The sequence below is a fragment of the Giraffa tippelskirchi genome, chromosome X (assembly GCF_054371585.1).
Source record: "Giraffa tippelskirchi isolate mGirTip1 chromosome X, T2T-mGirTip1v1.2.pri, whole genome shotgun sequence".
Lineage (NCBI taxonomy): Eukaryota > Metazoa > Chordata > Mammalia > Artiodactyla > Giraffidae > Giraffa > Giraffa tippelskirchi.
This window is the reverse complement of record NC_137289.1, coordinates 84,931,363-84,957,235: the sequence shown is the minus strand read 5'-3', so window position 1 is coordinate 84,957,235 and position 25,873 is coordinate 84,931,363. Positions and strand designations below refer to the sequence as shown.

Genomic DNA, 25,873 nt, shown 5'->3' with positions numbered 1-25,873 from the left:
TGTGATCAGAAAAGAAGCTTGAAATGCTTTCAATTTTTTGAATTTACCAAGGCTAGATCTATGGCCTAAGATCCTGGAGAATGTTCTGTGTGCACTTGAGCAAAACGGTGAAATTCATTGTTTGGGGGTGAAATTTCCTATAGATATCAATTAGGTCTAAGTGGTCCATTATATCATTCAAAGTTTGTGTTTCCTTGCTAATTTTCAGTTTGGTTGATCTATCCATAGGTGTCCATGGGGTATTAAAGTCTCCCAGTATTATTGTGTTAATGTTAATTTCCCCTTTCATACTTGTTAGCATTTGCCTTACATGTTGCAGTGCTCCTATGTTGGGTGCACTTTGTTGTTTTGGGTTTGAGTTTATAAACCTTGTCTGTGTTTTCTTTCTTTTTTTTTTGTGGAAATAGATAAACTGATTTAATAGATTAATGATGATGGCTATACAACATTATAATTAATCAGTGACATTGAACTATACACTTAAAAATGGTTAAATGGCAAATTCTGTGTTACATATATCTTTTTTATATTGAATTTTTTTATTAGTTTGTTTATCTATTTTTTAACTTTACAATATTGTATTTGTTTTGCCATATATTGACATGAATCCACCATGGGTGTACATGTTTTCCCTTTCCAAAGGTCCATCTAGTCAAGGGTATGGTTTTTCCAGTAGTCACGTATGGATACGAGAGTTGGACTATAAGGAAAGCTGAGCACCGAAGAACTGATGCTTTTGAACTGTGGTGTTGGAGAAGACTCTTGAGAGTCACTTGGACTGCAAGGAGAGCAAACCAGTCCATCCTAAAAGAAATCAGTCCTGAATATTCATTGGAAGGGCTGATGCTGAAGCTGAAACTCCAATACTTTGGCCACCTGATGCGAAGAGCTGACTCATTGGAAAAGACCCTGATGTTAGGAAAGATTGAAGGCAGGAGGAGAAGGGGACGACAGAGGGTGAGATGGGTGGATGGCTTCACCAACTCGATGGACATGAGTTTGAGCAAGCTCCAGGAGTTAGTGATAGACAGGGAAGTCTGGCATGTTGCAGTCCGTGGTGTCTGCACGGTGGAGAATTGGACACAACTGAGCGACTAAACTGAACTGAAGTGTTCTCCACAGCCCAGAATACCCAGAGAGATTTACAGAGTTAAGTAGAGAAGAGATGGGGGAGGAAGGAAATAGACATGACCTGGAAAGAAAGGGAGAGTCAAAAGTGGAGAGAGCAATCAGGCCAGTAATCAAATCCATAAGTGAAAATGGATACTGAAGATTAGATTCTTAAATGTACTAAATTGATAACAAATACCAAAAAGCAAGGATTAAACGTCTAGAATAGAGGCTAGACTCTCAAAATACAATATAAAAAATACAAAACAAAATCAATAACAAAAATTATTAAAAAAAATATATATGAAATTAGCTTTAAAAATAGGGTCTCTTTTTTTGCAAGATAATAGTAGGTTATAAAAATGAAAATTATAATAAAGAACTGAATTTTTTTTTAATTAAAAAGTGATAATAGTAAAAATATATCTAGGAATTTCTCTGGAGCTGTTGTGGGCAGTATGGGGTCAGTTCAGTTTCAGATAGTTCATTGTTCCAGCTTGTACGTGTTCTCAAGGTCTGCAGGCCCCCTCCAATGCAGTCAATATTAACTGCAGGGTTTTAATCTGTTTCACCTGTCACTTCCATTCCAGTTCCCTCTTTTTTGTTTATTTTGGCTTCCTCTGTTTGCATGTCTCTTCAATGTCTAATTTCTACCCTGACACAAGGGGGCAAAGGTAACCACTTGTTTAGGTTCACTTGTTTAGTTGTTTTGTGGGGAGAGAGGAACACTGCAAACAAATATCACTGGCATGTATGAGGAGTACTCACAGTGTATGGACCACACTGGGTTTACCACGGCCCAAAGTGGCATGTGCTTCCCAAGTCTACACTGCTCAGGCTTCAGGGTGCTCTGCAAGGCACTGTTCCGAGTGGACCCTGCGTTTCATGCACTTCCCAGGTCTAAACTGCTCAGGTTCTCAGGTACTCCGCAAGAACACAGACCTGGTTGGGCTCTGTGCTTTGTGCCCTTCCCAGGTTTGAGCAGCTCAGGCGACCGGGTGCTTGGCAAGCAGGTGGGCCATGCATCTTAATCACCTCTCTGGTCCTGGCTGCTCGGTTTCCCTGGTGCGCCTTGAGAGCACCGTCTCAGGTGTGCCATGTGTCTCCTCTGGGGAGCTGATCTCAGGCTGCGACACTCCTGGCAGATGGCAACGTCAGGATCCCAGGAAGATGTGTTTCAAAACCGGAAGCCTGCTCACAGTTTGGTGGAAGATGCTGTCTCTGGGGCCGAGATTGCAGCAGCCCCTTGCCTTCTGGTTCTGGCTGTCTCCTGCCTGCCTGGGGGCAGGGGCCTATACGTAGCTGGCTAGCTCTCCTTTGGTATTCTCTCAATCCTTTGTTCTGTGAGCACACTAGGCTGCATGTTAGAGCCTTTCTTGAGAAAGTTCTTTTTTTTCTGTCTCTCTGGCAATCCCAAGGTTTGGGATGCTATCTCACGTTAGCTCCCTCAGATTGTCCTCAGGGCATTCAGGCCGGGTCCTTAACCTAAGGACCAATGATGCAGCCTGGGCCTCCCTGCCCAGCCCCCTCTTGCTGGTGGTGGACATGAGTGTCTGGGCTACTTCTCCAGTGGCAGTTGTGGTCAGGTGCATATTCAGTGGGTTTTTTTTTTTCCTCTCCCAGTTATGTTGCCCTCTGAGATTCCCAAACTCCCCACAGACCCGCCTGTGAGAGGGTTTCCTACTGTGTGGAGACTTCTCCTCCACGACTCCCTCCCCAGGATGGGTCTCCATCCCTAAATCTTCTTTCTCTGTTTTTGTCTCTTATATTTTATCCTACCTCCTTTCAAAGAGTTTGGGCTGCCTTTCTGGGTGCCTGGTGTCCTCTGCCAGCATTCAGAAGTTGTTTTGTGGAAGTTGCTCAACATTCAAATGATCTATTGATGAATTTGTGGGGGAGTAAATGGTCTCCCCATCCTATTCCTCTGCCATCTCAGGACTGCCCCTCCCATACTTTTCTTAATTAATCTATTTGTGGACAGTTAGATTGCTTCCATGTCTGAACTATTATGAATAATGCTGTAATGAACTTGAGAGGGCAGATATCTCTTTGAGTCCCGAAATTTAATTACTTTGGATATATACCCAGAAATGGAATCTGGATCTATTTTTACTTTTTGAGGATGCTCTTTACTGTTGTCCATAGTGGCTATACCAATTTGCAATCCCACTGAAAGTATACAAGAGTTCTGTTTTCTCCATATCTTCACTATCATTTCTTATATTTTATGTTAATTGATAATAGCTATCTTAACAGATGTGAGGTGATATCTTATTGTAGTTTTGATTTTCATTGCCTACTAATTACTGGTGATGAGCACCTTTTCATAGACCTATTGAACATTTGCATGTCTTCTTTGGAGAAATGTCAGTTCATGTCCTTTGCATCTTTTTAAATCAGGTTTTCTCCTCTACTGAGTTCTAGGAGTTCCTTATATATTTTAGATATTAGTTTTATCAGATGTATTGTTTTAAAATATTCATATTCTCCCATTACATAATTTGCCTATTCATTTTGTTGGTTGTTTCCTTTGATGTGAAGCACTGTTTTAGTTTTATGTGATTCTACTTGTCTATTTTTGCTTTTGTTGCCTGTGATGTTGGTGACATATACAAGAAATTTTTGACAAGGCCAATGTCAATATTTCCTCCTATGTTTTCTTATAGAATTCCTATAGTTTCAAGTCTTATATTTAACTCTTTAATCCATTATCAGTTGATTTTTGTTTATGGTAAAAGGTGAGGGTACAATTAAATTATTTTACATGTGAATATTCAGGTTTCCCACTGCCGTTTATTGAAAATAATATTCCTTCTCCTTTGTGTATTTTTGTCACCCTTGCTGAAGATCAGTTGACTGTAATTACATGTATTTATTTCTGGGCTCTCTGGTGTGTGTGTGTGTGTATATATATATATATAATCTCCAAGGTATCTTCCTGATATCCAAGGATTGATTGTAAGTGATCCAGTAATTGCATGTATTTATTTCTGTATTTCTGGGCTCTCTGTTCTGTTTATATATATACATATATATATGTGTGTGTGTGTGTGTGTGTGTGTATATCTTCGCAATATCCAGGAATTGAACCCACAGCTCCTGCCATATCTCCGGCACTGCAGGCAGATTCTTAGCCACTGGGGAATCCCATATATATCAGACCTATACTGTTTTGATTACTGTAGCTTTGTAATATGTTTTGAAATCAGGAAGTGTGATGCATCTGCCTTTGGTCTTGCTCAAAATTCAAAATTGCTTTGGCTATTTGGGGTCTTATACTTCTATATGAACTTTAGGATTAATTTTTCTATCTCTGTAAAAAATATCATTTGGATATGATAGAGATTGCAATGAAAATGTACATCACTTTGGGTAAGAGTGAGTATTTTAATAATACAATTTTCTCAATTTATGAACATGGTGTTTTTCCATTTATTTGTGTCTGCTTTAATTTTTTTCATCTGTGCTTTACAATTTTTAGTGTAGAAGTCTTTCACTTCCTTGGTTAAGTTTACTTCTAAGTATTTTATACTTTTTGATGCTATTGTAAATGAAATTGTTTATTTCCTCTTCAAATTATGTCTTTAAAAAAAAATTGCTCTGGCTAGAACTTCTAGTATTGAATGGATGTGATGAGCTGAGCATTCTTTCCTTATTCCAGATTTTAGAGCAAGGGATTTCATTTTATTCAATTAATATGATTCTAGCTGTGGGATTTTAATATATGACCTATATTCTTTGAAGTAAGTTCCTCCCATACCTAATTTCTTGGAGAGTTTTTATCATGAAAGGGTGTTGAAATTTTGTCAAATGCTTTTTCTACATCTATCCAGTTGATAATGTGATTGTTATCCTTCATTCTGTCAGTGAGGTGTATCACACTGATTTGTGTATGTCAAACCATCCAGGCACCCAGTTTGGTCATTGTTGAGGTCCTTTAATGGACTGGAACCTGGCAGTCCAGAGTCGACGATAAGAAAGTAAAAGAGAGAAAGAGGCTGATATTCCCTGGTTTACGCAGAGAGCCAATAAAGCCTTTGACACAAGGCTTGCACTGCTTCATGAAGGCACAGGGCGCCCTCTAGAGGAGGTCTTCAAAGCCCGGGCAAGAAAGTGAGCTCAGCGGGCTTTCATGCCTCAGAGAATTAGCCTGAGAGAAAGAGAGAGAGAAAGAAAGACATGGGGACCCAAGCTCTGATGGAACAAGGGTACTTTATTCAATATAGTGTGAGTATATATACTGTCTTACAAGGTAGCTTTTTCAGCAAAGATAAAGATCAAAAGACCAGACTTACAAATTACCAAGGAAACATAAGGCTAGAAGACAATCCATATCAAAGAGGAAATAATCACTTTTACCATGTGATCCATATCAAAAAGGAAGAGGGTCGTAAATAGTTACTTTTCTGAGTATGGAAAAGCTAATGAAGGAAATGCGTGCATTCCTCAGTCTTGGGAGCAGCTTGCTACTCCTCTCATTCCTGAATATTCAGGAATTAATAAGGAACAGAGTGTTCATGACAGATCAAAAACAGCACACAGGAAGCCTCCTCTTAAATGCTCCCCAACAGGTCATGATATATAATCCTTTCAATATGCTGTTAAAATCAATTAGCTAATATTTTGTTGAAGATTTTTGCATCCATGTGCAACAGCAACATTGGCCTCTAGTTTTCTTGTGGCATCTCTGGTTTTGGTATCATGGTAATGCTGGGTTCGTTTTGGAAGTGTTTCCATTCTTTCATTTTTTGGAAATGTTTAGGAAGGATTGATATCAACTCTTTTTAAGTGTTTAGCATAATTCACCTGTGAAGCTATTTGGTCTTAGATTTTTCTTTATTGACAATTTTCTGACTATTGATTCAAACTCTCTAAATTGTTATTGGTCCATTCAGGCTTTCTGGTTCTTCATGATTCAATCTTGGTATGTTGTGTGTTTCTGGACTGATGCTGAAGCTCAAATATTTGGCCATCTGATGTGAAGAGCTGACTCATTGGAAAAGGCCCTGATGCTGGGAAAGATTGAGGGCAGGAGGGGGCGACAGAGGATAAGATGGTTGGAAGGCATCACCAACTCAATGGACATGAGTTTCAGCAAACTCCAGGAGATAGTGAAGGACAGGGAAGCCTGGCGTGCTGCAGTTCATGGGGTCGCAAAGAGTCAGACATGACTTAGCAACTGAACAACAAGGAATTTATTTCTTCTAGGTTGTCAGTTTGTTGGCATATAATTGTTCATAATAGTCCCTTTTGATCCTTTTTATTTCTGAAGCATTTATTTGATGTTTTCACTTCCATTTCTGGTTTTATTTGTGTCTTTTTGTTTTCTTAGCAATGCTAATGATCTTTTGATGCGGTTTATATTTTTTAGAAAAAACTCAGTTTTGTCCATTTCTAATATTTTTAAATATTCTCAATTTCATTTATTTCTACTCTAGTCTTCATTATTTTCTTCATTCTGCTAACATTGGGCTTCGTTCTTTCTTTCTAGTTCCTTGAGGGTAAAGCTTATGTTGTTTATTTGAGATTTTTCTTCTTTGTATATATAGCAGTTATTTCTATAAATTTCCCTCAGTGCTTTTATTACTTTCAAGTCATATATCTATAATCCAAGTGTATAATCCATTTTGACTTGTTTTTTGTGAAAAGTATAAGAAAGGGTCCAGTTTCAGTCTTTCACATGTGGATATATAGTTTAAACCTGTATATGGGTCAAGAAGCAACAGTTAGAACCCTGTATGGAACAACTGATTGGTTCAAGATCTAGAAAGGAATACGACAGGGCTGTCTGCTGTCATGCTGTTTGTTTAACCTATACACTGAGCACATCATGAGAAATGCCAGGCTGGATGAATTACAAGCTGGAATCACGATAGGTTGGAGAAACATCAACCTCATATATGCGAGTGATACAACTTTAATGGCAGAAAGCAAAGAGGAACTGAAGAGCCTCTTGATGAGGGTGAAGAAGGGTGAAAGAGCTGGCTTAAAACTAAATATTAAAAAAGTTAAGATCATGGCATCCAGCTCCATTACTTCATGGCAATTGGAGGGGGAAAATGTGGAAGTAGTGACAGATTTCCTCTTCTTGGGCTCTAAAATCACAGAAAATGTTTTCCAAGAGTTCAATCAATTTTGAAGCATGGATTTTTTTTTTTTTTTTTTGCTGCAAGAATAAACAAACTTATTTCTCATTGGCAAAAATGTGTTGATTGTAATGATTCCTATTTTGATTAATAAAGATGTGTTTGAGCCTAGTTATAATGATTTAAATTCAGAGCCTGAAACTGCTATTACTTTTGCACCAACCTAATACAATGAGATATCATCTCACACCAGCCACAAAGGTTGTCATTAAAAAATCAACAAACAATAAATACTGGAGAGGGTGTGGAGAGAAGAGAAACCTCCTGCCCTGTTGGTGCAAAGGTAAAGCCCCTATAAAGAACAGTACAAAGGTTCCTTAAAAAACTAAAAATAGAGCTAACGTATGATCCTGGAATCCCACTCCTGGGCATATATCCAAAGAAAAACATGATTTGAAAGGATTTGTGCTTCTTCAGTCGCTATATCATGTCTAACTCTTTGCGACCCCATGGACTCACCATATCAGCCTTCCCAGTCCTTCACTATCTCTGGGAGTTTGCTCAAATTCATGTCTATTCAGTTGGTGATGCTATCTAACCATCTCAATCTTGGCTGCCCCCTTCTCCCTTTGCCTTCAGTATTTACCAGCGTCAGGGTCTTTTCCAATGAGTCAGTTGTTAGTATCAGGTGATCAAAGTACTGGAGTTTCAGCTTCAGCAACAGTTCTGCCAATGAATATTCAGGACTGATATCCTTTAGGATGGACTGGTTTGATCTCTTTGCAGTCGAAGGGATTCTCAGGCTGCTTCTCCAACACCACAGTTCAATAGCATCAATCCTTCGGCGTTCAGCCTTCTTTATGGTCCAACTCTCACATCCATACATGACTACTGGAAAAACCATAGCTTTGATTAGACCGACCATTGTCGGCAAAAAATGTCTCTGTTTTTTAACATACTGTCTAGATTGGTCATACCTTTTCTTTCAAGAAGCAAACATCTTTTAATTTCATGGCTGCAGTCAGCATCTGCAGTGATTCTGGAGTGCGCAAAAATAAAGTCTGTCACAGTTTCCATCGTTTCCTCATCTATTTGCCATGAAGTGGTGGGACCAGATGTCATGATCTTCATTTTTTGAATGTTGAGTTTTAGGCCAGCTTTTTCACTCTCCTCTTTCACTTTCATCAAGAGGCTCTTCAGTTCCTCTTCAATTTCTGTCATAAGGGTGGTATCATCTGCCTATCTGAGGTTATTGATATTTCTCCTGGTAATCTAGATTCCGGTCCAGCTTGTGCTTCATCGAGCAGGCATTTCACATGATGTACTCTGTATATAAGTTAAATAAACAAGGTGACAATATAGAGCCTTGACGGACTCCTTTCCCAATGTGGAACCAGTCTGTTGTTCCATGTCCAGTTCTAACTATTGCTTCTTGACCTGCATACAGATTTCTCAAGAGGTAGATAAAGTGGTCTGGTATTCACATCTCTTGAAGAATTTTGCAGTTTGTTGTGATCTACACAGTCAAAGGCTTTGGCGTAATCAATAAAGCAGAAGTAGATGTTTTTCTGGAACTCTCTTGCTTTTTTGATGATCCAGCAGATGTTGGCAATTTGATCTCTGGTTCCTCTGCCTTTTCTAAAGCCAGCTTGAATATCTGGAAGTTCACGATTCACGTATTGCTGAAGCCTGGCTTAGAGAATTTTGAGCATTACTTTACTAGCATGTGAGATGAGTGCAATAGTGCGGTAGTTTGAGCATTCTTTGGCATTTCCTTTCTTTGGAATTGGAATGAAAACTGACCTTTTCCAGTCCTCTGGCCGCTGCTGAGTTTTCCAAATTTGCTGACATATTGAATGCAGCACTTTCACAGCATCGTCTTTCAGGATTTGAAATAGCTCAACTGGAATTCCATCACCTCCACTAGCTTTGTTTGTAGTGATGCTTCCTAAGGCCCACTTGACTTCACATTCCAGGATGTCTGGCTCTAGGTGAGTGATCACACCATCATGATTATCTGGGTCGTGTGGATCTTTTTTTGTACAGTTCTTCTGTGTATTCTTGCCACCTCTTCTTAATATCTTCTGCTTCTGTTAGGTCCCTACCATTTCTGTCCTTTATTGAGCGCATCTTTGCATGAAATATTCCCTTGGTATCTCTAAGTTTCTTGAAGAGATATCTAGTGTTTCCCATTCTATTGTTTTCCTCTATTTCTTTGCATTGATCACTGAGGAAGGCTTTCTTATCTTTCCTTGCTATTCTTTGGAACTCTGCGTTCAAATGGGTATATCGTTCCTTTTCTCCTTTGCTTTTTGCTCCTCTTCTTTTCACAGCTATTTGGAAGGCCTCCTCAGACAGACATTTTTCTTTTTACATTTCTTTTTCTTGAGGATGGTCTTGATTCCTGTCTCCTATACAATGTCACGAACCTCTGTCCATAGTTCATCAGGCACTCTGTCTATCAGATCTAGTCCCTTAAATCTATTTCTCACTTCCACTGTATAGTCATAGGGGATTTGACTTAGGTCATACCTGAATGGCCTAGTAGTTTTCCCCACTTTCTTCAATTTCAGTCTGAATTTGGCAATAAGGAGTTCATGATCTGAGCCACAGTCAGTTCCCGGTCTTGTGTTTGCTGACTGTGTGGTACTTTGGCCACCTGATTCGAAGAGCTGACTCATTTGAAAAGACCCTGATGCTGGGAAAGATCGAAGGCAGGAAGAGAAGGGGACAACAGAGGATGAGATGGTTGGATGGCATTACCGACTCTGTGGACATGGGTTTGGGTGGACTCTGGGAGTTGGTGATGGACAGGGAAGCCTGCCGTGCTGCGGTTTATGGGGTCACAAAGAGTTGGACACGACTGAGCGACTGAACTGAACTGAATTGAACACAATATTGCTCTTTATAGCATTGGACTTTACTTCCATCACCAGTCACATCTACAACTGGGAGTTGTTTTTGCTTTGGTTCTGTCTCTTCATTCTTTCTGGAGTTAGTTCTCCACTGATCTCAAGTAACATATTGGGCACCTACCAACCTGGGGAGTTCACCTTTCAGTGTCCTATATTTTTGCCTTTTTATACGGTTCATGGGGTTCTCAAAGCAAGAATTCTGAAGTAGTTTGCCATTCCCTTCTCTAGTGGACCACGCTTTGTCTGAACTCTCCACCATGACCCGTCCATTTTGGCTGGCCCTACACAGCATGGCTCATAGTTTCACTGAGTTAGACAAGGCTATGGTCCATGTGATAAGTTTGATTAGGTTTCTGTGATTATGATTTTCATTTTCTCTGCCCTCTGATGGATAAGGATAAGAGACTTATGGAATCTTCCGGATGGGAGAGACTGACTTTGGGGCAATCTGGGTCTTGTTCACAGACCCCACAGAGACTGAGCCAGACCTGTGTTTGCATCTTCTGCAGAGGTTCAGGTCGTTAGTGGCCTGCTACATGGGCAGGGGCTCTTGGTGCAGCTACCTGTGTCACACAGCCTGTGGCATAAGCTCTCTTGGAGGAGGTCACCATTAACCCCGCCAAAGAGCCATTGAGCAGATGACCCACAAACTGCAGAACAAGTATACCAAAGAAATTCTTGCATTGTTAAGAAAGCTCTAGGGCCCAGAACAGATTTCCCAACCGAGGGATCTGGCAAAGGGACTGAGAACTCCCAAAGGATTTGATTTTGGAGGCCAGTGGGATTTGATTACAGAACTTACACAGGACTCGGGAAACAGACTCTTGGAGGGCACAAACAAAACTTTGTGTGAACTAGAACCCAAGCGAAAGGAGCAGTGACTCCACAAGAGACTGACCCAGACCTGACTGTGAGTGTCCAGGATTCTCTGGCGGAGGCGTGGGTCGGCGGTGGAGTGCTGCAGGGTCAGGGACACTGAGTGTGGCAGTGCGTGCAAGGGACCTTTTGAAGGAGGTCACCATTATCTTCATTACCTCCACCATAGTCTAATCTCAGGCCAAACAACAGGAAGGGAATACAGCCGAGCCCATCAACAGAAAATTGATTAAAGATTTACTGAGTGTGGCCCCGCCCATCAGATGGAACCAGATGCCATGAACTTAAATTTTAATGTTGAGTTTTAAGCCAGCTTTTTCACTCTCCTCTTTCACCCTCATCAAGAGGCTCTTTAGTCCCTCTCACATGCTGCATTGACAGTGATATCATCTGCATATCTGAGGTTATTGGGATTTCTCCTTGCAATCCTTATTCCAGCTTGTGATTTCATCCAACCTGGCATTTCGCATGATGTATTCTGCATAGCAGTTAAATAAGCAGGGTGACAATATACAGCCTTGTTGTTCCCAAAGGATACACGCACCCCAATGTTCATTACAGCAGTGTTTACAATAGCCAAAACATAGAAGTAACCTAAATGCCCATTGACAGAGGAATGGATAAAGATGTGGTAGATATATACAGCGGAATATTACTCAACCATTAAAAAGCTGAAATAATGGCATTTACAGCAACATGGATGGGCCTAGACATTGTCATACTGAAAGAAGTATATCAGAGAGAGAAGGAGAAGTATTATCTTACATCCCTTATATGCAGAATCTAAAATGAAACGATACAAATGAACTTACAAAACCGAAACAGACTCACAGACTTAGGGAATCAACTTATGGCTGCCAGGCAGAAGGGACAGATAGGGAGTTTGCAATAGACATGTCCACAATGCTATATTTTCAATGGATAATCAACGAGTAACTACTGTATAGCACATGGAACTCTGCTCAGTATTAGGTGGCAGCCTGGATGGGAGGGGGGATTTGGGGAGAATGGATACATATATATGTGTGGCTGAATCCCTTTGCTGTTCACCTGACACTGCACAGCACTGTTAATCGGCTATACTCCCTCAATAATACAAAGTTTAAAAAAACAGAAAAAAAAACTAAGTTATGAATCAGGTATTACTATGTAGACTGACTAGTTTACAAAGTACAGTTAGAATACATTAAAGCTGTTTGCTCAGATGACTAACGCTTTGCTATTTGTAAAGCTTGGCTAAGGGAGTTATTCTCGGCGTTTTGAATTTTAAAACTACAACTTTGTCATTTTTTCCTTTGATTTCTGGTCTTGCCTGATTGAGCTAATTAGGTTCAGTCTCATCCTTGTGGACTGTATTTCAGTTCAGTTCAGTCACTCAGTCGTGTCTGATTCTTTGCGACCCCATGGACTGTAACACGCCAGGCTTCCCTGTCCATCACCAATTCCCAGAGCCTACTCAAATTCATGTCCATCATATCAGTGATGCCATCCTACCATCTCATCCTCTATCATCCTCTTTTCCTGCCCTCAATGTTTCCCAGCATCAGGGTCTTTTCCAATGAGTCAGTTCTTTGCATCAGGTGGCCAAAGTATTGGAGTTTCAGTTTCAGCATCAGTCCTTCCACTGAATATTCAGGACTGATTTCCTTTAGGATTGACTTGCTTGATTTCCTTGCAGTCCAAGGGCCTTTCAAGAGTCTTCTCCAACACCACAGTTCAAAAGCATCAGTTCTTCGGTGCTCAGCTTGCTTTATGGTCCAACTCTCACATCCATACATGTCTACTACAAAAACAATAGCTTTGACTAGACAGACCTTTCTTGACAAAGTAATGTCTCTGCCTTTTAATATGCTGTCTAGGTTGGTCATAGATTTTCTTTCAAGGAGCAAGTGTCTTAATTTCATGGCTGCAGTCTCCATCTGCAGTGATTTTGGAGCCCAAGAAAATAAAGTCTGTCACTGTTTCCATTGTTTCCCCATCTATTTGCCATGAAGTGATGGGACTGGATGTTTACATTCTGGTATTTGTAGAGATTTGCAAGAGAAAGACAGTTGCTTTTAGTTCCCCTAAGAATAGGTCTGTCACCTAAAAGATACTAAAATATTAATCAACGATTTATAATGAAACTGAAATTTATCTTATGAGCTCTATGTCCTAGAATTTTAGAGTTTAATGTATCATGCCTGTGTGCATGCTAAGTCCCTTCAGTTGTGTCCATCTCTTTGTGACCCTATGGACTGTAGCCTGCCAGGCTCCCTCTGTGGGATTCTCCAAGCAGGAATACTAGAGTGGGTTGCTATGCCCTCCTCCAGGGGATCTTCCCAATCCAGTGATCAAATCTGAGTCTTTTGTGTCTTCTGCAGTGGCAAGCGTGTTCTTTACCACTAGTGCCACCTGCAAAGCTAATTTATCATGTGTCAACTACAAATTGGCACTGGCCATGGGCACTTGCCATCTACCTCTACAAGGATGGAATCATGTGCTACTGAAGCCACCGACCTTCAACACCCCCTGAAAGGAATTCAGAGTGGAAAGCAGAAATGAGGCACTTTGTACCAGGGGTAAAACTGGCAGGACAGGTCTTCAGATAGATATTTTCAGGAGCCAATTTAAGGAGCCCAATTCTTGTATCTCCTCATATTTAGAAAAGCACTAAAATCCCTCATGATGATGACTGTTACTTGTGACTGGAAAAAGCTTCACAAGACTGGTAGAAATCTTCTGGGAAAATATATGCTAGGTTGCATGTATTCCGCCTCCACCAAACCCGTGCTAAGTCACTTAGTCGTGTCCAACTCTTTGCGACTCTTTGGACTATAGCCCTCCAGGCTCCTCTGTCCATGGGATTCTCCAGGCAAGAATACTGGACAGGGTTCCCATGCCCTCCTCCAGGGGATCTTCCTGACCGGGGATCAAAACTGTGTCTCTTACGTCTCTTGCATTAGCAGGCAGATTCTTTACCACTACTGCCACCTGGGATGCCCTTCTCAGAGCTATCTGAGATGCTTTTTCCCAGACCGCAGTCCTCATTTTGTCCAACATGAAACAACTCACAGCTCTCACAATGTGCTTTTTTTAAAATCAATAGTTGCATGGCAACCAGTGATGTGACCCAGAGTGGACTTCTCTCCTTTGCCTGAACTCTATGAGGAAGTGGAGGTTTGGTACCAGCAGCAGCCCATTGCCCTGGTTGAAAGATAGCAGGGTTTGCTCAGTTGTAGGAGACTAAGCAGTCTTGGCTGAGCGGTTAGGTAAAAGGCCAACCTGACACTTCCTCAATTCGGCTGCCTTAATAGAAATTGTGGGGATAAAACGGAAAATATTAATACATGAGACCTTTGCTCCAAAGAAAAGGGACAACAGTCCTCCTGGCCAGTTATGGCTTTCTCAGGTGAGTGAGAAATTTACAGAAGTGGTAGAGGCCATGTCCTCATACTGGGCAGTGGTTCCATAGGGAAACCCACTCATTAATTAAAACACTTGCTCACCAGGGGTCATTGATAAAAATTGGCAATCTGAGCACTCATGGTGGCCTTAAACTGCTAAAGAAAGAAACCAAGACATATAAGAAGAGCTGAAATGAGTCTGGGGTGAAGCTTGGAAGAATTAAGCTCACAAGCAGCACACAGGCCCATCACACAATTTCAGTAGTGAATTTTATCCCTGACAAATTCAACAAAAAATGGGAAATAGAATCTCTCAAAGACAGAAATGAGGAGCTTCAGAGAGCCAACCTCTGACTAACACTCCAGCCAGATTCATGTATAATATGTACAGAGCTCATACTTGCAAATACATAGTTAACTGGGGAAATTATACTAAAGGAGATCTCAACCTAAAATGGCCAAATTGGGGTTCTTTTGATATTCCAAAATTGATATACACAGTTAAACAAGCTGGCCATAAGATCAAGCAGACTGAATGGAATACTTACTTTGGTATTTAGAAACTTCCCTTGAAACTGTATCAGAACAAAAAAGGCTGTGGGTACTCTGTTACTGACTGTCTCTCCCTCTGCTCCCCCCAAGTATCTTCTTCTATCTGAATTAACTGGCCAGATGCTATCTCTTCCAAATTTTCCAATGCCTCCACATCATGCTGCTCCCCTTGCTCAAGCATAGAAGGATTGAAAAAAAAAATCAGAAGTAATTATAGCTCCCTTAAGGAGAACTTAAAGCTTTAACTAAGGAATTTCCTGATCCAAGTCAGGATCCATTGGGATTTGCTAAGGAATTCAGGTTAACCATCCAGTCCTACAAGCCCAAGTTTTCAGATCTATATCAGCAATTACAGCTGTTAGTTTCTGAAAGCAAAGTAAGGGAATGAATAGAGGAAGCAGGATGGAAACATCCCTTAGTGGATTTGGAAACACAGGCTCAAAGTGAATGTAAGGAATTATCTCAAAGATAATTCAAATGTATCCCAGAGCTTTTTCCTAAAACTGTAGAATGGACAGAGATTCAACAGTGCAAGCAAAAATTGAACAAATCAATTCTGGATTGTTAGGAAGGGTTTGGGGAAAAAAAAAAAAACTTTTAAGCAATATTCTGGCTTAACGCCTGAGTCATTCTCTAACCATCAAAAATGATCCTTTACTTAATTCTGTCTTTTTAGAAGGCTTAGATGTGGATTTGACTACTCTAGAAAAAAGACAATGTAGGTTGGTCCAAGTTACACACAAACATTTGTTACACTGGCTTCCAACCAGTTTCATTCCAACCCACAGAGAAAGTTCGCTTGAAAGAAAATAATAAGTTCTGAAGGGATAAGTCCTATATAAAGAACCTGATTTTTGCTTCCTGTACCCTGAGGATCACATCTTATGTAGACACATCTCATGGTAGACAAATCTCAGGATCACATCTTATGTAGATCATCTTTAATTTCTGAAACTGAAGGGGAAAAAAGGAGTATGAAGCCTTAATTTTTTAAAAAAGTTCCAACTGCTATTTATAAACTAGTGAGTTTTATACTGTGATATCTGATTCATGACTAAGGTTAGAGAATAAAGCTGGATATCTTGTCGTGTCTGGCTGGACATATGTATGTCTCAGTATATGTCTTTGTCTTTGGATAGTATTGCTGAGGTTTATTTGTAATAAGCTCCAATTTAATTGGTTTAAAGAAAAGTAAGCACTGATAGTATCAACATTAAGTATAATACTTGTATTGTGCCTAGGTTTAATATAAGCTGAATAAGATCTTATTATATCTGTTGAAAATTTGTCAGCAAGGAAAGTAACTCAATATGAAGAAACTTTTAAGGAAAGAAATGTAAATGAGATAAGGACATTTTATTAAGGAAAAAGGTAGTAGGTCTGACTTATAGGTGTTTGTTACTGGATGGGAAAATTAGGTAATGGCTACTGAAAGGGAGAAAGGTTTGTGGAAAGTAGACACTAAAAAAAGAGTTTTGTGCATAGTACAAGTTTTCTTAAGATGATGAACTACCTTTGATAACAGATTTTAAGTTCCTTACTTTTAAGTGATCTGCTCCGTATTAGACTTTGAAATCTTTTATTGTAGCTTCAGCTAAGTGAATAAATATTGTTTCATGGTGACCTATGATTCTATCTGAATGAGTGTTTTAACCTCTTGATATTTATTGATAAAATTTACTAAATCAAAATTTAATGAAGTCTTTTGACATCTATCTAATTTCAGGACACTTCAAAGGGCCCCTGAAATACCCCAAAGAGAAATATTAAGCTAATTAGATTCATTTGGTATGTTAAATTACATGGGAAGTATTGTCAAATGAGTAATAAATATTCTTAAGTTATATTGTATCAGTTCACATCAGTTCAGTCGCTCACTCGTGTCTGACTCTTTGCGACCCCATGAATTGCAGCACGCCAGGCCTCCCTGTCCATCACCAACTCCCAGAGTTTACCTAAACCCATGTACATTGAGTCAGTGATGCCATCCAACCATCCCATCCTCTGTCGTCCCCTTCTCCTCCTGCCCCCAATCCTACCCAGCATCAGGGTCTTTTCCAATGAGTCAACTCTTCGCGTGAGGTGGCCAAAGTACTGGAGTTTCAGCTTCAACATCAGTCCTTCCAATGAACACCCAGGATTGATCTCCTTTAGGATGGATTGATTGGATCTCCTTGCAGTCCAAGGGACTCTCAAGAGTCTTCTCCAACACCACAGTTCAAAAGCATCAATTCTGCGGCGCTCAGCTTTCTTCACCATCCAACTCTCACATCCGTACATGACCACTGGAAAAACCATAGCCTTGACTAGATGGACTTTTGTTGGCAAAGTAATGCCTCTGCTTTTAAATATGCTATCTAGGGTGGCCATAACCTTCCTTCCAAGGAGTAAGCGTCTTTTAATTTCATGGCTGCAATCACCATCAGCAGTGATTTTGGAGCCCCCCAAAATAAAGTCTGACACTGTTTCCACTGTTTCCCCATCTATTTCCCATGAAGTGATGGGACCAGATGCCGTGATCTTAGTTTTCTGAATGTTGAGCTTTAAGCCAACTTTTTCACTCTCCTCTTTCACTTTCATCAAGAGGCTCTTTAGTTCTTCTTCACTTTCTGCCATAAGGGTGGTGTCATCTGCATATCTGAGGTTATTGATATTTCTCCCGGCAATCTTGATTCCAGCTTGTGTTTCTTCCAGCCCAGCGTTTCTCATGATGTACTCTGCATATAAGGTAAATAAGCAGGGTGACAATATCCAGCCTTGACATACTCCTTTTCCTATTTGGAACCAGTCTGTTGTTCCATGTCCAGTTCTAACTGTTGCTTCCTGACCTGCATACAGGTTTCTCAAGAGGCAGGTCAGATGGTCTGGTATTCCCATCTCTTTCAGAATTTTCCACAGTTTATTGTGACCCACACAGTCAAAGGCTTTGGCATAGTCAATAAAGCAGAAATAGATGTTTTTCCGGAATTCTCTTGCTTTTTCGATGATCCAGCGGATATTGGCAATTTGATCTCTGGTTCCTCTGCCTTTGCTAAAACCAGCTTGAACATCCAGAATTTCTCGGCTCACGTATTGCTGAAGCCTGTCTTGGAGAATTTTGAGCATTACTTTACTAGCATGTGAGATGAGTGCAATTGTGTAGTAGTTTTAGCATTCTTTGGCATTGCCTTTCTTTGGGATTGGAACGAAAACTGACCTTTTTCAGTCCTGTGGCCACTGCTGAGTTTTCCAGAGTTGCTGGCATATCGAGTGCAGCACTTTCACAGCATCACCTTTGAGGATTTGAAATAGCTCAACTGGAATTCCATCACCTCCACTAGCTTTCTTCATAGTGATGCTTTCTAAGGCCCACTTGACTTCACATTCCAGGATGTCTGGCTCTAGGTGAGTGATCACACCATTGTGATTATCTGGGTCGTGAAGATCTTTTTTGTACAGTTCTTCTGTGTATTCTTGCCACCTCTTCTTAATATCTTCTGCTTCTCTTAGGTCCATACCATTTCTGTCCTTCATCGAGCCTATCTTTGCATGAAATGTTCCTTTGGTATCTCTAATTTTCTTGAAGAGATCTCTAGTCTTTCCCAATCTGTTGTGGCACTCAATATGTCAGCAAATTTGGAAGATTCAGCAGTGGCCACAGTACTGGAAAAGGTCAGTTTTCTTTCCAGTCCCCCAAAAGTGCAATGGCAAAGAATGTTCACACTACCGTACAATTGTGTTCAGTTCCCATGCTAGCAAAGTAATGTGCAAAATCCTTCAAGTTAGGCTTCAGCAGTATGTGAAACAAGAACATCCAGATGTACAACCTGGATTTTGAAAAAGCAGAGGAACCAGAGATCAAATTGCCAATATTCATTGGATCAGATAAAATGTAAGGGAATTCCAGAAAAACATGTACTTCTGCTTTGTTGACTACACTAAAGCCTTTGTGTGGATCACAGCAAATTGTGGAAAATTCTTAAAGAGATTGGAATACCAGGTCACCTTATCTGTCTCCTGAGACATCTGTATGCAGGTCAAGGAAGCAATAGAACCAGACATGGAAAAACTGACTGGTTCCAAATTGGGAAAGGAGTATGACAAGGCTGTACATTGTCACCTGGCTTATTTAACTTACATGCATAGTACATCATTTAAAATGCCAGGGTGGATGAGTCACAAGCTGGAATCAAGTTTGCTGAAAGAAATATCAAGAACCTCAGATATGTAGATGATACCACTGTAATGGCAGAAAGTGAAGAGCAACTAAAGAGTGTCTTTTTCTAAATGAATTTATTTATTTTAATTGAAGGCTAATTATTTTACAATATTGTGGTGGTTATTGCCATATATTGACATGAATCAGCCATGGGTGTATATGTGTCCCCCCCATCCTGAGCCCCCCTCCCACCTCTCTCCCCATTCCTTCCCTATGGTTTGCCCCAGTGCACCAGCTTTGAATGCCCTGTTTAATGCATTGAACTTGGACTGGTCGCCTGTTTCACATATGGTAATATACACGTTTCAATGCTATTCTCTCAAATCATCTCACCCTCGCCTTCTCCCACAGAGTCCAAAAGTCTGTTCTTTATATCTGTGTCTTAAAAAGCCTCTTGATGAGGGTGAACAAGGAAATTTTAAAAGCTGGCTTGAAGCTCAACATTCACAAAACTAGTATCGTGGTATCTGGTCCCATCAGTTCATGGCAAATAGATGGGACAAAATGGAAGCAGTGACAGATTTTATTTTCCTGGGCTCCAAAATCACTGCATACAGTGACTGCAGCCATGAAATTAAAAGATGCTTGCTGCTTTGAAGGGAAGTTATGACAATCATACACAGTGTATTAAAAAGAAGAGACATCGCTTTGCCAACAAAGATCTGTATAGTCAAAGCTATGGTGTTTCCAGTAGTCATGTATGGGTGTGAAAGTTGGACCATAAAGAAGGCTGAGCACTGAAGAAATGATGCTTTCAAATTGTGGTGCTGGAGAAGACTCTTAAGAGACACTTGGACAGCAAGGAGATCAAACCAGTCATTCCTAAAGGAAATCAACCCTGAATATTCATTGGAAGGACTGGTGCTGAAGCTGAAGGTCCAATACTTTGGCCACTTGATGTGAAGAGCCGACTCAATGGAGAAGATCCTGATGCTGAGAAGATTGAGGACAGGAAGAGGGCGACAGAGGATGAGATTGTTGGATGGCATCAGCAGCTTAATGGATGTGAGTTTGAGCAAATTCTAGAAGATAGTGTAGGACAGGGAAGCCTGGCATGCTGCAGTCCAGGTCTCAAAGAGTTGGACACGATTTAGCAACTGAACAACAACAAGGACACTAGGTTTGTCGTAAATTTTTAGAGTAACAATAGGAAACAAATGCAACTTATATCAATGAGCATATTTAAATTGGTAAAAGATTCTTCCCACAAATGAAAGTTCAGGTCCAGATGTGAATCATATCAAACATTTGAATAAGAAATATTAATAATCTTACACAAATATTAGAAAATAGGTGAGGTAGGAACAGTTACCAATCCATTTCATGAGGTATTGCTCTGTTATCACACCACAGAATTATAGAACTACAGGACAATATCCATGATGAGTAGAGATGCAAATTTCAACAGAAATTTAGTACAGTGTATCCAATATATATATAAGGCCTATCTCATTATGGCCAAGTAGAATTTATGGCAAGAATTCAAGTTTCAGTTCAGTTCAGTTGAGTCACTCAGTCGTGTCTGACTCTTTGTGACCCCATGGACTGCAGCACGCCAGGCTTTCCTGTCCATCACCAACTGCCAGAGCTTGCTCAAACTCATGTCCATTGAGTCGGTGATGCCATCTAACCATCTCATCCTCTGTTGTCCCCTTCTCCTGCCTTCAGTCTTTCCAAGCATCAGGGTCTTTTCCAATGAGTCAGTTCTTCGCATCAGGTGGCCAAAGTATTGGAGTTTCAGCTTTAGCATCAGTCCTTGCAATGAATATTCGGGATGTCAACACAGGAAGATCCTGAACTCTCTTCCCACTCACACTCTGAGTCTGTAGCTACATATGGAAAATTTCATTCTAAAAAGACAAAGTCTTGCTGCGTGTTGACTATATATTGGGCAAAGGAGAAGAAAACTATATCAAAACAGGTAGGAGTGGCTGGGAGACAATCTCACCATAAAGGATGTGGCAATCTCACCACCCTTGGCATAGCAACCCACAAGTGGAAGGGAACCCAAATCCCAGAGCTACTCCCTGAAGAGCAAAGGGTTCAGACACCACATTACACATCCCAACTTTTAAGATATGCGCTTGAGAGACAAGTCCCGCAAACATCTAAAATTGAAAACCAACAGGGCTCACATCCTGAGACCCACAAGACAGTAGCAATCTGAGAAACACCTCTTAAAGTGCTCAGGTGCTCTGATTTATCTGCCCCAGGGTACAACTCAGAGGCAGCCAATAATGCATAAAGTGACAGAGACTCACCTGCTTGTTGTGGTCCTTTAATGGACCGGAACTTGCGGGTACAGAGTCGACCAATAAGAAAGTGAAAGAAGGAAGAAAAGAGGCTGATATTCCCTGGTTTACACAGTATGTCAATATAACTCTAGGACAAAGAGCTAGCACCATCTACGTAGGCTCAGTGTGCCCTCTCGAAGAGGTCTTGAACGCCTGGGCGAGACACGGCGGACACCTGTGCTCCGTGGAAGCAGCCTGAAAGGGAGAGGGAGAGAGAGAGTGTGTGCGAACGAAATGAGGAAAGACACGGGGACCAGTGCTCTGGTGGAGCGAAGGCGTTTATTCAACATATTGTGGGTGTATATGTACTGTCTTACAAGATAGCTTTTTTAGCAGAGCTAGGGATCAAAAATCTTACAAGTTATCCAGGAATCTGGAGGCTAGAATCATTTTCAAGGGAGGGGATTGTAAAAGTTACTTTCCATATCAGAAGGGAAGAGAGTTGTAAATGGCTGCTATTCACTGTATGGAGAAGCTATTTTCTATACGAATGAGATGCATAAATTCCTTTTATTCCAGGAACCGCATGCGGTTCCTCCAGCGCCTGCCTTCAGGTGCTATGAGGGACAAAGGATTTATGCAAGACTGAAAGCAGCATACAGGTAGCCTCCTGTTAAATGCTATCTTACACCTGCTTATATGAAAACCTTGACCTGAGGGGCAGGCATTTAATTTCATACATAAATCTAGGAGCCTGCTAGAAAACTCTCCTGGGATGGAGACTGCTGGGTACCATCTTTGTGCTCTCCCTTTATCATGCTTCAGAGCACCAGTATCTCCCAGAGAGGAGACTTCACATGCATGTCATGTCCCAATTTTGATCAGCTGACACTCAAGGAATGCCTCTTCATTGTCTGGCTATAGAGACCAAGGGAACTATCTTTTCTGGTCCCATGAGACAGTAATAATTTGTGTTACCCAGAAGGAAGCTCATATTCCTACCCAGAAGGAAGCACAATATGGATCCTACTGGACTGTTACCACTGTTACCAATGGAGAAAGAGTTCCTAAATAACTACCACCTTTAGGTCACAGCAAGAGACAATAGACCCAAAATCTTGATCTTTTTGTGAAGGAGGCCTGCTAATTAATCATCAAAACTGTGGCCTGAGGAGCAGGGTTCTAATTAAACATGCATCTAGATGCTGACTGTAAACCTTTCCAGAGAACTGGGAGGGAAGGCACTATCTTCATACTTAACCTCTGCCATGTTCCAGAGAACCAGTGTCTTTTGGAAGGGAGTTTTACATGTGTCTGGTTCAAGGACTTTGTGGCTGATGCCTAGAGGCACTAGTGGCGAGAATAGTTTGCCTTCCTGGGTACCACAAGACTACATCAGTCAAAGGGACAGTTCTTAGCAAGCTAGCACCTGCAGGGTACTGCACAGAACAGCAGAATGAGGCACTCATACTCTCCCTGTCTTTCTGTGAAGGAGGCCACCTTACTTGTCCTGGAGCTCCAGACTGAGGTTCAGGCTTCAGGGTTGGGCACATTTAGTGGTCTTCAGAGCTGCTCTCAAGGAACGTAGATTGTAGATAACATCATGGCATTCTCCCTTTGCCTTATTCCAGTTCACTGGTATCTCTCAGAAAGGAGCTTATCCACCCTTCTGGAGCCAGAATTCTTGTGACTGCTGCCCAGGAGACACCTCTTGATTGCCTGGTTTGGTGGCCAGTGAGGCCAATGCTTCTAATCCCTTGGGAGTGCGTTAAGCTACTGCTTGAGGGTTTGGCTTTCAGTCACCCTGAATCTAGGTGCTGAGATCCCTTCTTTGGGACACTAACAAGTATTCACACATTCTCATATACTTGGAGATACTAGAAATATAATAGTCTGCTTGGATAATTACAGAGGTTTGAGAAATAACAAAAGGCTGGGGCAGGAATGAATGAAAAGTTTCATCTCTTACACAAGCCCACTCCTCCAAGACTGGGAGAGGCGATTGTTTCAAATATTGTATTGATACCAACACAGATAGTCAAGCAAAATTAAGAAACAGAAAAATATGTTCCAAATGAATGTACAAGATAAAACTTCAGAAAAAATAATGAAAGAGATATAATTTACCTGATAAATGGTTCAAAGTAATGGTCATAAAAATGTTTACTGAACTAGGTAGAAGAATGGATGAACACTGAGAACAACAAAAAAGTGGAAAATATAAGAAAGTACCAAATAAAAGTCACAGAACTGAGGAATATAATAACTGAAATGAAAAATACACTAGAGGGGTCCTATAGAAGACTACATGAAGCAGAAGCATCAGTCTATTCAGAAACAAGGCAGGGCACATCATCCAATAAGATCAGCAAGAAGCAAAATATTAAAATAATTTAAATGTGAAGATAGCTTAAATGACATACAGAACAAGATCAAGCAGACAAGCCGACATTATAGGGCCCCAGAAGGAGAAGAGACAGAGAGAAAGGCCAGAAATCTTATTTGAAAAAATCGTGGCTAAAAACTTTCCTAAATTGAGAAAGGAATGGAAATCCAGATCCAGGAAGCCCAGAAAGTTACCAGACGAACCCAAAGAGAGCCACATGAAGACACATTATAATTAAAATGACAGAAGTTGGAGGCGGGGCTAAGATGGCGGAGGAATAGGACGGGGAGACCACTCTCTCCTCCACAAATTTATCGAAAGAACATCTGAACGCTGAGCAAACTTCACAAAACTACTTCTGAACGCTGGCAGAGGACGTCAGGCATCCATCCACAAAGATAGCGCATTATCTTCAAAAGGAGGTAGGAGAAATTATAAAAGATAAAAAGACAAAAGAGTTAGGGACGGAGACCCGTCCCGGGGAGGGAGTCCTAAAAGAGGAGAAATTTCCAAGCACCAGGAAACCCTCTCACCGGCGGGTTTGGGGGAAGATTTTGAATCTCGGAGGGCAACATAGCTGGGGGAAAAAATAAATAAAACCCACAGATTACGTGCCTAAAGGCAACTCCCAGCAAAGAACCCCAGACGCTCGCATCGGCCACCAGCAAGTGGGGGCTGAACAGAGAGGAGCGGGCGGCACTGCCTAGGGTAAGGACCGGGCCGAATGCCCTGAGGGCAATCTGAGGGAGCTAACGTGAGATAGTAACCTAAACTGTGGGACAGCCAGAGAGAGAGAACTATCCCGCGAAAAGCCCAACTCTAAGGCACTGCCGGCCCGCTCACAGAACAAAGGACTGAGCGATACCAGAGGAGAGCTAGCCGGCTGCGGACTGCCCCATCCCCCTCGCCGGACACAGCAGGCAGGCGGGGCCAGCCAGAGCTGGAAAGGGGCAAACTCGGCCCCAAAGAGGGCACCCCCTACCAAACTGCAAACAGGCTCCCAGTTTCTAAGCAAAGACTGCTTGAGATCCCGGAGGGTGCCGCCGGGAGGGTCGCAGCCAGAGACCAGCTCCCCAGAACCGACACAAAGCACACCGGAACCGGGCGCGACCGTAAACCGAGGTGGGGACCAGGGAGGTGATAAGCCGCACCGCCCCAACAGGGGAGAGTGCGCTCGCCAAACTCCTGGCCGCCTGAACAGCTCCGACCGGGAACGGCACAAACCGCGGGCGCAACCGAGTCTGCGCCTTTGTGGAGTAACCGGGAGCCTGAACCTGAGCGGCTTAGACCTGGGAAGTGCACGCATCTCAGGGCCCACTCCCCGGCCGAGTAACCTGAAGCCTGAGCAGGGTAGACGGGGAAAGCACACACGCCGTGAGCGGGGGTGAACCCAGTGCGGCCGAGACACTGCGAGCTCGCCACACACACGCCAGTGATATAGGTTTGCAGTGTTCCTCCCTCCCCACAGCACGACTGAACAAGCGAACCTAAAGAGACCACATCCGCCCCTTTGTTGCAGGGTGGAAATTAGATACTGAAGAGACCTCCAAACAGAAGCCAAATAAACAGAGGGAAGCGCGTTGGAAGTGACAGGCCAACAGATTAAAATCCCTGTAGTTAATACCGACTGCATTGAAAGGGGCCTATAGATCTTGAAAAGTATAAGCAGGAACAAGGATCTATCTGAAACTGAACAGACCCCACACTGCTCACAACAGCTCCAGAGAAAGTCCGGGATATATATTTTTACTATTATCTTTTTTTTTTTCAATTTTTTTCTCTTCTTTCTTTTTTCTTTAAGTCCTCTATTACACCTTTAACTTTCATTTTCATAACCCACTATTACCTTGCAAAAAAAAAAAAACCCTATTTTTAAAGCAAACTGCATACATATATCTTATACCTTTTGTGTTCTTTTTTTACTGTTTTTTTCCCTGTTTTCCTTTTTTTACTGTTTCTTTTTTTACTGTTTTACTGTTTTTTTTCTTTTTACACTGTTTCCTTTTTTCTTTTTTTTATATTGTAAGTTTTATAAGAGTCTAACCTCTACTCTAGATTTTTAATGTTTGTTTTACATATTTGATATCAATTTTGTACATTTAAGAACCCAATCTTTTTGTTTTTATAAAT

At 41.4% G+C, this 25,873-nt stretch overlaps 1 long non-coding RNA gene across 1 annotated transcript; it reads right to left on the bottom strand.

Moving 5' to 3' along the window:
• Positions 1-20,240: 20,240 nt before the first annotated feature.
• LOC145536832 (uncharacterized) lies at positions 20,241-25,607 on the bottom strand. The gene is made up of 3 exons (XR_014076039.1): positions 22,863-25,607; positions 21,385-21,612; positions 20,241-20,973 (listed from the first exon to the last, which is right to left on the bottom strand). It is a non-coding gene; the product is annotated as an uncharacterized LOC145536832 (long non-coding RNA).
• Positions 25,608-25,873: the final 266 nt, after the last annotated feature.